General features: G+C 31.5%; 1 non-coding gene across 1 annotated transcript; it reads right to left on the reverse strand.

The window, feature by feature from the left end:
* Window positions 1-9,064: 9,064 nt before the first annotated feature.
* On the reverse strand, window positions 9,065-9,137 carry Trnar-acg (transfer RNA arginine (anticodon ACG)). Its single transcript has one exon. It is a non-coding gene; the product is annotated as a tRNA-Arg (tRNA).
* Between the last annotated feature and the right edge of the window lie 3,057 nt (window positions 9,138-12,194).

The raw sequence follows: 12,194 nt of genomic DNA on the forward strand, positions 1-12,194 counted from the left end.
ATATCTCCATATTGCAGTAGGTAAGCCGCTAAATTCCCCCCCCCTGGTATTACACCTGGGACTTCGAAAATTGAAATGGTTTTCCGTCTCCGTCCCAGGTATTCCATCCTCAGGATGTAGTCTGGAGTAATGATCTCGTTTTTGGAGAGCTTGATACAGTCCTCTTCAGATTTGAAAAGGGCTGCCCAGGTGTTGTAACCTTTTATCTTCGTAATCCTCTCTGCTCTCATTCCCACAGTCGCAATTAACTTTGTTAGTGTCTTTGGTCGATCTGATCAGTTTTTTGGTTTTCCTGTCGATGACAAAAAAGTGAAATTGTCTTTTTAGCAAATTCATCCAATCTTAATTGTTCCACAGTAATGCCGTTTGTGGTGACCTGCTCCATGCATTTCCTAGCTTCCTCAAGGAACGATTCCACATCTTTTAACCGCTGGCGGCTTCTTCCAAACTGCATTCTCTTGCTTTTCCTTGGCAGGCTCCAACGGCTCACAGCTGGCAGATGCCATGGCCGACGGGTAATAAGAAACAAAAAAAAAAACAAAACAAAAACTAAGATCCGGCACTTAAATAAGTAGCAATGGGGGAAGAGAAGAAAGAGGAATAACAAATTTAACAATAATAATAATTCGCCAATCATTTTTATGACCAACGGCTGTGCTAAACAACCAATGAAAACCTTTCAAAATTATAAAAATTGTCGAATTTTGGATTCAATCAGTTCGCCGTTAACTACGCCACGGACTGCATTTGATTCTTGGCCGCCATCTTGGTTACTGCGAATTACTGATCTGAACTACGCCGCCATCTTTGTCCAACATAATGTCTCCAAACTGAACACTTTTTTTTTTTTTTTTTTTTTTTTTTTTTTTTTTTTTTTTTTTTTTTTTTTTTTTTTTTTGTATGTTCGGAATAAGAACAAATAAACTTTCATTTAAAAAAAAAAAAAAAAAAAAAAATCTACTGAATTGTCAGGTCTCAACAAAAACATTTTCCTGCATTTTTACATAAAACCTACTTTCACGATTCATTGATCTGCCAGTAATTTTGAAATGTCCTTTTTAAACAAATTCCAAATAATTACTTCCCTGTAAAAAAAAAGTTTCAAAATTATCTAAATATTAATTTATTTGTCCCACGCCCGGTGTCGCAAACATGAGAAACGAATTACCTCCCTTTGGTCGCTCTTGGTTTGTTAAAAATCACTTAAAACAGGGCTCTGATTAGTTTCAAATTGACTTTTATAATTTATTAGTCGTGTTGAACATTTTTCTTAATTAAAAAAAAAATCTACAAGTAAATTGACATGTTCCTTTCTATAATTTACATTAAAAATTGTTCAGAAACAATGCTGAATTGTCATTGAAATGAATTGTAGATTTTTAAAAAGTTAAAAGAATTTACTAAAATTTTCAACTATCATGGAATTTCCACGGTTTCTGCTCGGTTTCATTAATAATTTTCTACTTTATCATTTTTTGTAACTTCTGGATATGTTCCCAATTTCGACATGACAATTAAAGTTTTGCTTTATTCCAAATGTCAGTCGTTCTAGCAGATTTTTTATTTAATAAATTTTCGAATTTTTACTAATTTTGACATGACGTGCGAGTACACAAGTTCATTTTAATTTATTAGTGAAATTTAATATTTCAATGATTGTGCATTATAATTGAACAAAATTATTTACCGAATTGTATTAAAATGTCTCCAATAATAACATTCATTTCGGCATGGATTTGTGACGCAACGGATAAATGATAGATTCAAAGAGATCGTTGAGGTTTCAACACCTGCTGTTATTACTAGTACTCGGTTATGGTTAATAGAACAAGGACAATCATCCTCTTCCGGATGAAAGGATGAATTCCAAATTTCGGTACTTGTACAGTTTAATAAAGACATTAAATAAAAAATATCAAGTTATATTGTACGTATCCGTTTTGGACTGAAGTTCTCAAAAAAAAAAAAAAAAAAAATATTCACTTAATTTGATCGAGTTTTTTTTTTTTTTTTTTTTTAGTGTTGTCAAAACGTTTTTCCACTATCAAGGTAGCCATGTTTGGATTTTTCGAACACGCTACGGGGAGATAACTCTGAAGAGCTGAGACTCCCCATATTAAATAATAGGTAGTGATGGGATGATTCCAATATTTTTACCGATTCCGTAGCAGTATCAGAATTTTTGTAGGAATTTTTGACACCCCTAACACGAAACTGCGAATACAATATAAAAATCTCGTAATTTCTCTGTTAAAAGTGGGTTATTTATTTTCTTTATGGATTATACTTCCAAAATAAACAATTAAAGTTGTTTTAAGAGTAATAGAAATATTTTTTAAAAAATAAAAAACAGTAATGAATTTTACGAATTCAATATTTTTCAATTTTTAAACTTTAAAAATCTATCAATTTTTCTATTGATTCTATTTTTACGATATTTTCAGGGTCAATGTGAAATTTTATGTTCTTTCCAATAAACCGAATATAATATTTTAGACAAACGTTTTGTTTTTAAATTCACGCCCCCCCCCCAGTGTCACCCAGTAAATAATTAATTTATGTCGGGGAATTTTATATATCACAAATTGAAGAGAAAAGGTCAATAAATAATATATTCAAATTTAAAACAAAAAAAAAAAAAATCGCTTTTTTAGAAATTTACCTGTAAAGTCCGAAGTTTAAAACCTTTTTAAAAAAAAAAAACACTTTTTTTTTTTTTTTTAATAAAACCTTGGTCCTTGCTCCTTTAATTAAAAAAAAAAAAAAATTAGGGCTTGAATTACATTTTTCGAGGAGTTATAAGCTTGGAAAGATGGGGTGGAATTATTCACTATTTTCACGAAATTTCTGACACTGCTACATTAAAATTCCGCCTTGTCGGGGGGGGGGGGGGGGGGGAGTTTAAGTGAAATTAAATTTCTCTGCCCGAGACAAAATAAAAAAAAAAAAAGGAATAAAACAAAATGACACCTCCTTCTCGTTTAAAATGCACCGCATTTATTTTTCAACAAAACCAAGGTGAACAAGCAAAGATCCTATCGGTAAGAATTCTTGAAATCATTAGAATGTTCAAAGTAGGTGAAAAATCCTTTGGAGTTAAGTTGGGGGTCATGTTAGATGAAAGTCGTTCATTAAATTAATAAGGTTAGGTGAACGTCCTGGGAAAATGTCCTTATTTCAAGGTTTGGTGTTTTAACTGGCAAAGTTTGCCTTATTCAAAAGTCCCATGAGGAAAGTAGTCCGTTCTTATAGAAAATGTACGAAATGTGTGCTTGAGGTTTTTTTTTTTTTTTTTTGTGTGTGTGTGGTTTCGACACATTTGAAAACTGGAGGCATGTTCTCGTATCACGTCGGAGTAAGAAAGGAAAAAAAGTGTTTGCGTTTAAATACTTTTGAACCGACTCCAGCACAATGAATGAAAATAAACATTCGTTTATTTGTGAGTGAGTGACAGCACAGGAAACAAAATAATGAGTTTAGTTTTCAAACTATAACTAATTTCAAAAGCTGAAAAGCTTGTGGATACGAAAGCTCCCTGCAAGGGGAGAAGTGGAGCACTGGAGCAACAACCAAACAGTAGTCTTGTCTCAAATTCGTGTTTCTGATAACATTCCTTAAATTTCAGTTCATTGAATGTTTTAAGGGAGCATAAAATGAGTACGGCTTCCCATTTGGAAATTAAAATATTTCAGATTTTCATTAAATTTGATCCATAATCATAAGATGCAAATTAAGCAAGATTTCTAAGATCCAATCACTTACACTAAAAAAAAAAGTCAAGTTTAAGGTTTTTAATATCGCAATTCTTGACAAGATTAGCTTTTAAATTGGAACTTTTTGAAGTTTTGGAATCTGAAAAATTATAATCACAACTCCACTCAATTTTTAATCAAATGTAATTTGTAATTGAGTTTTTTTTATTTTTTATTTTTTTTTTAATTTTTTTTTATTATATAAAATGAATATCGAAAGTTTAAATTGTACGTATCCACTATGGAAGGAGGAAGTTCGTCAATTTTGTTTTTTCTTTTCGCTGTAAAGATGGCGATAAAAAGGTTCGATATTTTTTTTTTTTTTTTTTTTTTTTTAAGGAAAAGCTAGTATTAAAGATGGGAAGGAGCGTCAGAGCTTGAACTGGAGTTATCTCCCCGTAGCGTGGTTAAAAAAAAAAAATAAAATAAAATAAATAATTCCAAAATGTCTGCCTTCAACGTGTTGTCATGTTTTTCGTTGTCAAAATACTCGATCAAAAATGAGTTTCTTTTCCCGGAGATTTTTCAGTCCAAAACGGATACCTACAAAATAACCATTTCGATATTTTCATTTTCAAAATGTTTTAACCTATACAAGTGCCAAAGGTGTCGCAGCCGCAGCTTTTAAAAAAAAATGTTTTTTTTTTTTTCTTTAATGAAAGTATCGTCGGTTTCCTATTAATAGTCGCGTGAAGACTACATTCTGTATTATCAACTTTGTTACATTAAAAATATTTGTCGCAGCTTATTTTTATTTTGTTGTTTTGATTTAATAAACACCATTGCATCGAATGTCCTAAATTATGAGATAAGAAAATGAACGAATCTTTGTGCAGAGGGAGACAACTCTTTTACTGTAAACGATTGTAAAACAGCGCCAATTTGTCATTGGTTTAAGGGAGGTAACTCTATTTTACTAAAATATCCATTTTTTTTTTTTTTTTTTTTTTTTTCCATACGAGAATTTGATATTAAAAGCAACACAAAACATTTAACATTGCAAAAATATTAACAAAGGAGCTGATATTTGGGCATGACGATTAATGCCTGGACAAGTCGCTTCTGATTAATTGTAAGAAAATTTTAATTGAAAAACAATTTTCCTTACAATTAATCAGAAGTGACTTTTCCAGGGAATTCAAGCCCATTTTTTTTTTTTTTATATATATTAAATGTTTCGCGTTGCTTTTATCATTCCACATTTTCGTAGATAATGAACGAATCTCTTAGTAAAATGGCAGATCTACCAAATTATCCAAAAGCGCCAGAAGTCCTTTTTGAATATCGTTCGCACTGATGATTAAACTTTCCACCTCTAGAAGAGTAACTTACAACTGAATTTACCAAGTGAAAGTTATATTTATACATAGCGGTCCACTACTAAATTAATTCGCCAATCATAAAGACGATATTATAGGGGGTGCATTACCGATGCAAGGGAATTAACTCTCTTCGATTAAGATTTCTTTCTTTCTCTTCAGTAGAAAAGTTGGGGCGCTTAATTTCACTCAAATTAAGAATTGCACTTATAAATTCGACATGAATTGGAAATGTTAAAACTTTTCGACATTTCAACAATAGTGATTAGATGCTAATAAATATTTCTTAAATTTTAGTTTCTTTAAAATTTAAAGGACTGATTAAAAAAAAAAAAAAAAAAAAAAAATAACCACCTTGACTGTGGAAATTTATTTTAGAGAACTGCTCACCAAGAATTTGTTTACGTTGGACTTGAAAACGACCATGTTATAGTCAACTGGAAAGCAGCTCCGTGGTTGTTTCATAGGCGAGCAGTGCTTGGAAGAAAAACTCTGTTCATGGAATTTTCGCTTAGATTTAGGCACAGCAAGGGAAATTGTTGTAGCTAGCTGAGTGTTTGCTGCGAAAAACCAAAGAAAGGGAAGCATAGTGAAGCTCAGTCGAGCACCTGCCATGAAAATAACGATAGCGTAGAGAGATGCTCGCAACATTTCTGAGAAAAAAAAAACAAAAAAAAAACACTGCAGAGATGAGAAAATGGCACCGGCCGCCAAATTCAAAGTTTGTCTTTTACCCTCTCAAGGCAGGAAAGGATGTCCTGAGCAGTTCCTCCCCAAATGTGGCAACCGTTCTCCATCTTAAGATGTATATAGTTACAGAGGATTAGATCGCCACTCTTTTCGCTCAGCATGGTGACTAGGGTGTGGTGTCTGCACAGATGCTACATTCAAGTTAAATTGTCCTTAGTCACTAAGGCAAGTTTATTTTTACAAACTGCCAGAGTCTCCCCTTTATATTGCATTTTTGTTTTTGTGAAGAAGCAAATAGATACTGAGATGCCTACTGGAGAGGTAGATGATCCAACTGTTCCCCCCCCCCCGCGATCTTGGAGCACATACATCAACTGTTTCCACTTCAGATCAGGAGTAAACGTCAAACCCAGAAGCTTGTCAAGACTAGGGTTGGATCAAATACTGACTTTTAACAATTGAAATACAAATACTTTCGTTTAGGTTACCAGAAATACAAATACTTTTATTCTTAAGTCTAAAAATACAAATACTTTTATTCCTAAGTCTCAAAATACAAATAAAAATACAATAACTGATTTAAAAAAAACAAATATAAGTACTTTTTTTTTTTTTTCAAAGTAATAAAGAAATCTGCAAACATGCAAAAAGAAATATTTTCTTCCAAATTTGACATCTGCATTACATTCTATATCATATCCTCATTGCATTTTATTATCATTAGAGATCTGAAAGTTTCCCTCTCTCTCTCTCTCTCTCTCTCTTAAATACTATTTTCCTGGTGCCATAATACAAATTACTTTTTCTTGTGATGTTAAAATACAATTGTATTTGATCCAACCCTAGTCAAGACCTGGTGATTCCACAAAGCGAGAGCCATTCCTTTCAATTGGGACCAGATGAGAATTAAGCGTTGGTGTCGAAGCTTGGTTTTAGCTGTATTAAAATTAACCAGACCCCCCCCCCTCATTTGAACTACGTGCTCAAGATCTTTGTAATTGCTGGCCTTTGAAGTGCTTTCATAGATTGTGGTGTCGTCTGCATAAATGTCTACGAATGGTTTTAGAATGGGAGATCGTTGATGAAGAGAGTTGGGCTCGGGTAGAACCCTGAGAGACGCCAGCGTTGATACCCGCACTATGAGCTTCTGATATTTGCCCAGCTCTTATAAACCTATTTGAGAGAAAGGATCAAATAATTGAGGACATTTCCGTAACTTTTTTTAATCTTAATTTTTTTTTACATAAACGCATTTCAGGTGAAAACATTATTGCGTATTTGTGTGTCATGTCGAAATTAGTATAAATTCCAAAAATTACGAAAAATGGTACGGTAGTAAAACTAATCACAAGTAAAAATAAGTTAAGTTTTAATCGTATGTTTTTTTTTTTATGCGGAAGAGTTTGTGCGACGAATATTGATTCTCACGAGTGTTATAGTGTCCTGTCTACGTAAGTCAATGTACGTATTAGTTAATCTTTAGATTTTTCAGGAGCGACATACGAGATACGTATTTGAGATTTTTGTAAAAAAAAAAAAAAAAAAAAAAAAAAAGTCAGAATAATACGGGTGGTGCCAAAAACTCACGGGGGGGGGGGAGTCGTACACACTCGTGCTCTGGGTAAAAAAAAAAAAAAAAAAAAAAAAACTCATAGGAAGGCATACATGCCTGTGCGTGCGGAAAAGAACCATCCGAGTTCACGTAAGCATGGTTTGTTGGCAGTTAATATTTTTTGTTGCGTCAGTTTTTAGTTAAAAAAAAAAAAAAATCTTTAAAAAAATTATTTGCTTTTCTTTTTTTTTTTGTTTCATTATACTTCAAAGTTCTCAAATCAAAAATGGCCACTTGATCTCTACATGAGATGCATAGATATTCGAATATATTAAAGTTCTCTCTCAAACACTGTTAGTAAAGAAAAGTCTTAATGATGTACGTACCCATCACAGGACGAAAATGTTATATTCCAAAAAAATCATTTTTTTCTTTAACTAAGAAAATAAAAGTTTATGAGGAAGCGATGACGGTGTTTCCGTCCGCCATAGTTAAAGCTCAAACTAAATTCGAGCTACCAAGACGGAAATAGATAAAAAATCAGCTTTGTAATGCCTACGAATTATTATTGATTGCTAAAAAATTCTAACAAAAAACCAAACCATTTTATTTATTTTAAAATAAAACTAGTTGATCAATTTACGTGATTTTTGAATTCTGGACAACAAAGTTAGAATCGCATTTACAGATTTTAACAAAGAAAAAATTCAATAAATCTGTTTCAATTTATTACTGAAAATTAAAAAAGAATTCCGCATCATAATGAAAATATATTCTATAGAGAATATTCTCGAAAAAATTGCTTTTAATCCGACGACATAAGGGACATTTCCGCATCCTGTTGCGTACGTAGCACCCCCCCAAAAAACAAACAAAAAACAAAATTGTAATAAAAATACATTCCCAATAAAAAAACGCTTGATTTTTCTTATTCGACCTATAATAGGGGACATTTTCCGCGTTGTAAATGTCTACCTGTTCGCACAGGCTTAATTATAACCGTAATTGAATTTCAGTAGCAAGATTTCCCAATCACCATAGGTTGACATAAAATTTGAAAAAAAAAAAAAAAAAAAAAAAAAAAAAAAAATCCTGACCGAAATAAAACGATATTCCTCAAGAGAAGTATTTACACCGTCAATATCTGCAACATATATGAAACTTTTATGAATGAATTCAGTCATCATAACAATGCAATTTGCAATCCCTCTGATCCATTCGGGCAGAATTAAAAAAAAAAAAGATTATTTTTAGAACGTCACACACACACACACACACACACACACACACACACACACACACACACACACTAGAATTGTTATCAGCAAACATCACTTAATAAGCATTTTTTTTTCTTTTTGCAAAAGTTTATTTGGGACGCTAAAAGAATCCATCGAACAATTAAAATTTTTAAGTAAAAATAAGACACAAGAGCATAGTCCTGGAAATTGCGGAGGAAACTTATGAAAAAGAAACAAGTTAAAAAATACACAAAAACGTCATATCCTTTCGTAACTGGAAAATAAATTAGCGATTATAAATATTATAGACTAGCGGCTGCACAACGCCGAGTCAAACACAAAATCGAGTACACTCAACATCGCCTTACGATCAACGCTTACCCTGTGAACTCCAAGTATGGGAAATTCCCATATGCACAAAACTAAATCACTGAAGAAACAAAAATACCCTGTGAACTAAGGGTAAGGATAATGAATAAACATTGAATAAAATGATGGTTAAAATTATTACGAACTTGCCAGGATTCGAACCTGGAATCTTCTGATCCGTAGTCAGACGCGTTATCCATTGCGCCACAAGTCCTGTCCAAATGCTGAAAGCTGAAACCGCAACTCTATACAGGCAGTGCTAAATTCCGCATTGGGCAGGTAATATTTTCGACAATTGCACCAAACGGCCCCCTAATCCTTATTTTGGGCTTTTTGTATGACTTGGCGTTACGAACCATATATAGATAAGGACAATCTAGGGGCTCACACGTTTCAGGGGAAAAAAGAATTTTTCAATTCGGTGCATACGTTCGAAAGTTTTATTGGTATATTGGTATTTATTGGTATTCAACCACGGTAGTGGTTGAATATATGCTTAAGTCCGAAATTGAATAAATCGAGACACATTAAAACCCCCACCACTAATTCCGTTCGCAACCAAATTTCAAACAGGTTATATAGTTGGATAGAACACCTCATTAGCTACATTTTGAAAAAAAATATTTCGAAAATTGGTTCAGTAGAAAAAAAGTTACAACAAAATATGTGAGTTCACAAACAGGAGAGTAAGTACATAAGTGACGAACGCTTTTTTATTTTTTTATTTTGCATAACTTTTTTTTTGTATATAAATATTTTTTACTGCGATTTTGCCAATATGACATGTTAGCGTAACGGTTAGAGTAACGGGGGTTGGTGGAAAGATTTTAGGTTCAATCCCGTGTATCGTTTTTTTTTTATAATTAAAAAACCGTACTTTTTTTTTAATAACTAATTTTTTAACTCTCCTTATGATTTTATAGCGAAAAATAATGAATTTATCGATTAAAAATATTAGTGAATTCTCTGATATACATATTCTTTGAATGAACTCAAATTTTTCGTTATCACATTTGATGAAAAATGTAGTCATTACCCCTAACAGCCTTGCCTCCTGCGAAAGTTTCAATTTCTGTCCACTCAGAAAAAGGACACCAAGTTGGCAATTCCTTTTATATGTAAACAAGACCATTTCTGTTTTACGGCTACTAAATTCTAATTCATTTCGATTAGACCATTTATTAGGAATATTTAATGCCATTTTGGCAATGCGTCTGACCAATGATGCTTTTGAACCCGCGACCAGCACTGCGATGTCATCAGCATCAGCCTGGGCATAAACATTCCTATTTTTAAATTCCTTTAAAAGAGGATTCAGCATACAGTTCCATAGTAAAGGTGATAAAATCCCACTTTGGGGTTTCATTTAACTACTTCCCTTTTAACAGTTGCCCTCAGTAGTTCTACTTGAAATGTTCTGTGCCTCACCATATACTCAATCCATCGGATGAGTACTGGTGGCACATTGAGTTCTCGTAGCGACTTGAACATACTACTGAAGGGTATGTTGTCAAAAGCTCCAATGATATCTAAAAAGACACCGAGTGCCATCTTTTTTGTTAGTTTACGCTCTATACAGATCACGAATTCATGAACCGCAGTCTCGGTAGAGACCCTGGTTCGGAACTACTGTGATTAAATGATAAATATTGCATAAATGTGTGTTTGAGAGCTAATTTTTTTTGACAATCATTAATAAATATTATAAATTTATATATTAATACAATAGCAATGCCTGGAAAAATCATGAATTATATGGAAAAATGCGCGCATGAAAAGTAATATTCTTAAGATTTTATTAAACCTGGAAAAGTAAAGAACAAGATATTCTAGTAAAGTGAAAAATAAGAATTTTTTAGACTTAAAATATTGCAGCTAAAAATAAAATTTGAATTTTATAATTTACATAAAAATTAATAATTTTATTATATCATAATTAGGATCATTTAATTCATTTTTATGTAAATTATAAAATTATTGATTCCATCTACTAACTAACTAACTAATGAATTAATTTTATTCAAACAATTTTCACTGCATAAATATATGCAAATAATAGGGGGGAAATAAGTTCAATCCAGCGACTGACACCCTTTCTAACTCAGCAATAAACAACAACATATGCAAATAATAAATAAAATATTTATCAATATTCAAATTTTATTTTTAGCTGCAATATTTTAAGTTTAAAGAATTCTTATTTTTTACTTTACTAGAATATCTTGTTCTTTACTTTTCCAGGTTTAATAAAATCTTAAGAATATTACTTTTCATGCGCGCATTTTTCCATATAATATATATATATGAATGAGTTAATAAAATATGTTAAAAAAACATTTTGAAATGAGTTAAAAACATAATTAATCTGAAAAGGAAACACTAGATAAATGGATAGTCCTTATATATATATATATATATATATATATATATATATATATATAAAATATATTTTAGTCATCGACATACAGTCCTGTTTCGTTGTTTTACAACTCATCAGTGCCGCTAGACTAACACCTATCCCAAGCCGAGGATTGAACCTAGAACCGTCGTGAGGCCAGTCGGCAGTTCTACCCCCTGACTACGGAAGCGCTGGCCTTATAACATTTAGAATTTTATTAATAATATAGATTACGAGGAATAATTTGCCCAAAGGACTAATTCACAAAATAAATGAATAAATAATGATAATATCGTTTCTCATAAACCCACATAAATAAATAAATAAATAAATAAATATTTAGAATTTTATATTATAAACAAAAATAAATACGCGATTATTATATCGGAACAGGAACCATTAGTCCCAGAAATTTCCGATACATTTTACAAAAAGGAAACAATGAACTAACAAACTAAAAATTTATAATAATAATAATAATAATAATAATAATAATAATAATAATAATACACGAATACTATACCTGAATAATCTTAAGTATGACACTAGTTGTCCACACTAATAATAATAATAATAATAATAATAATAATAATAAAATACAAGTAAAATGAAATTAATTCGTCGTTTTTTTTTTTTACCCCTTATTTAAGAACCAGGGTTTAATTCACATTTACACATTCTTTATTTTACACTGAATAAAACGGACGAAATTCGAATGTCAAAAAATGACCCAAACATATAAAAAAGGGAAATTAATAATAGCGTCGCAGATATACAAAACACAGGCTTTGTAAAACATTAAAAATATAGGAACAAAAAATCTCAATACAAATATCTTTTTAAAGTTTTTATTAAATCATAATTGAAGTGAAA

The sequence above is a fragment of the Euprymna scolopes genome, chromosome 44 (genome assembly GCF_053919585.1).
Source record: "Euprymna scolopes isolate OS-2025 chromosome 44, ASM5391958v1, whole genome shotgun sequence".
Classification (NCBI taxonomy): Eukaryota; Metazoa; Mollusca; class Cephalopoda; order Sepiida; family Sepiolidae; genus Euprymna; species Euprymna scolopes.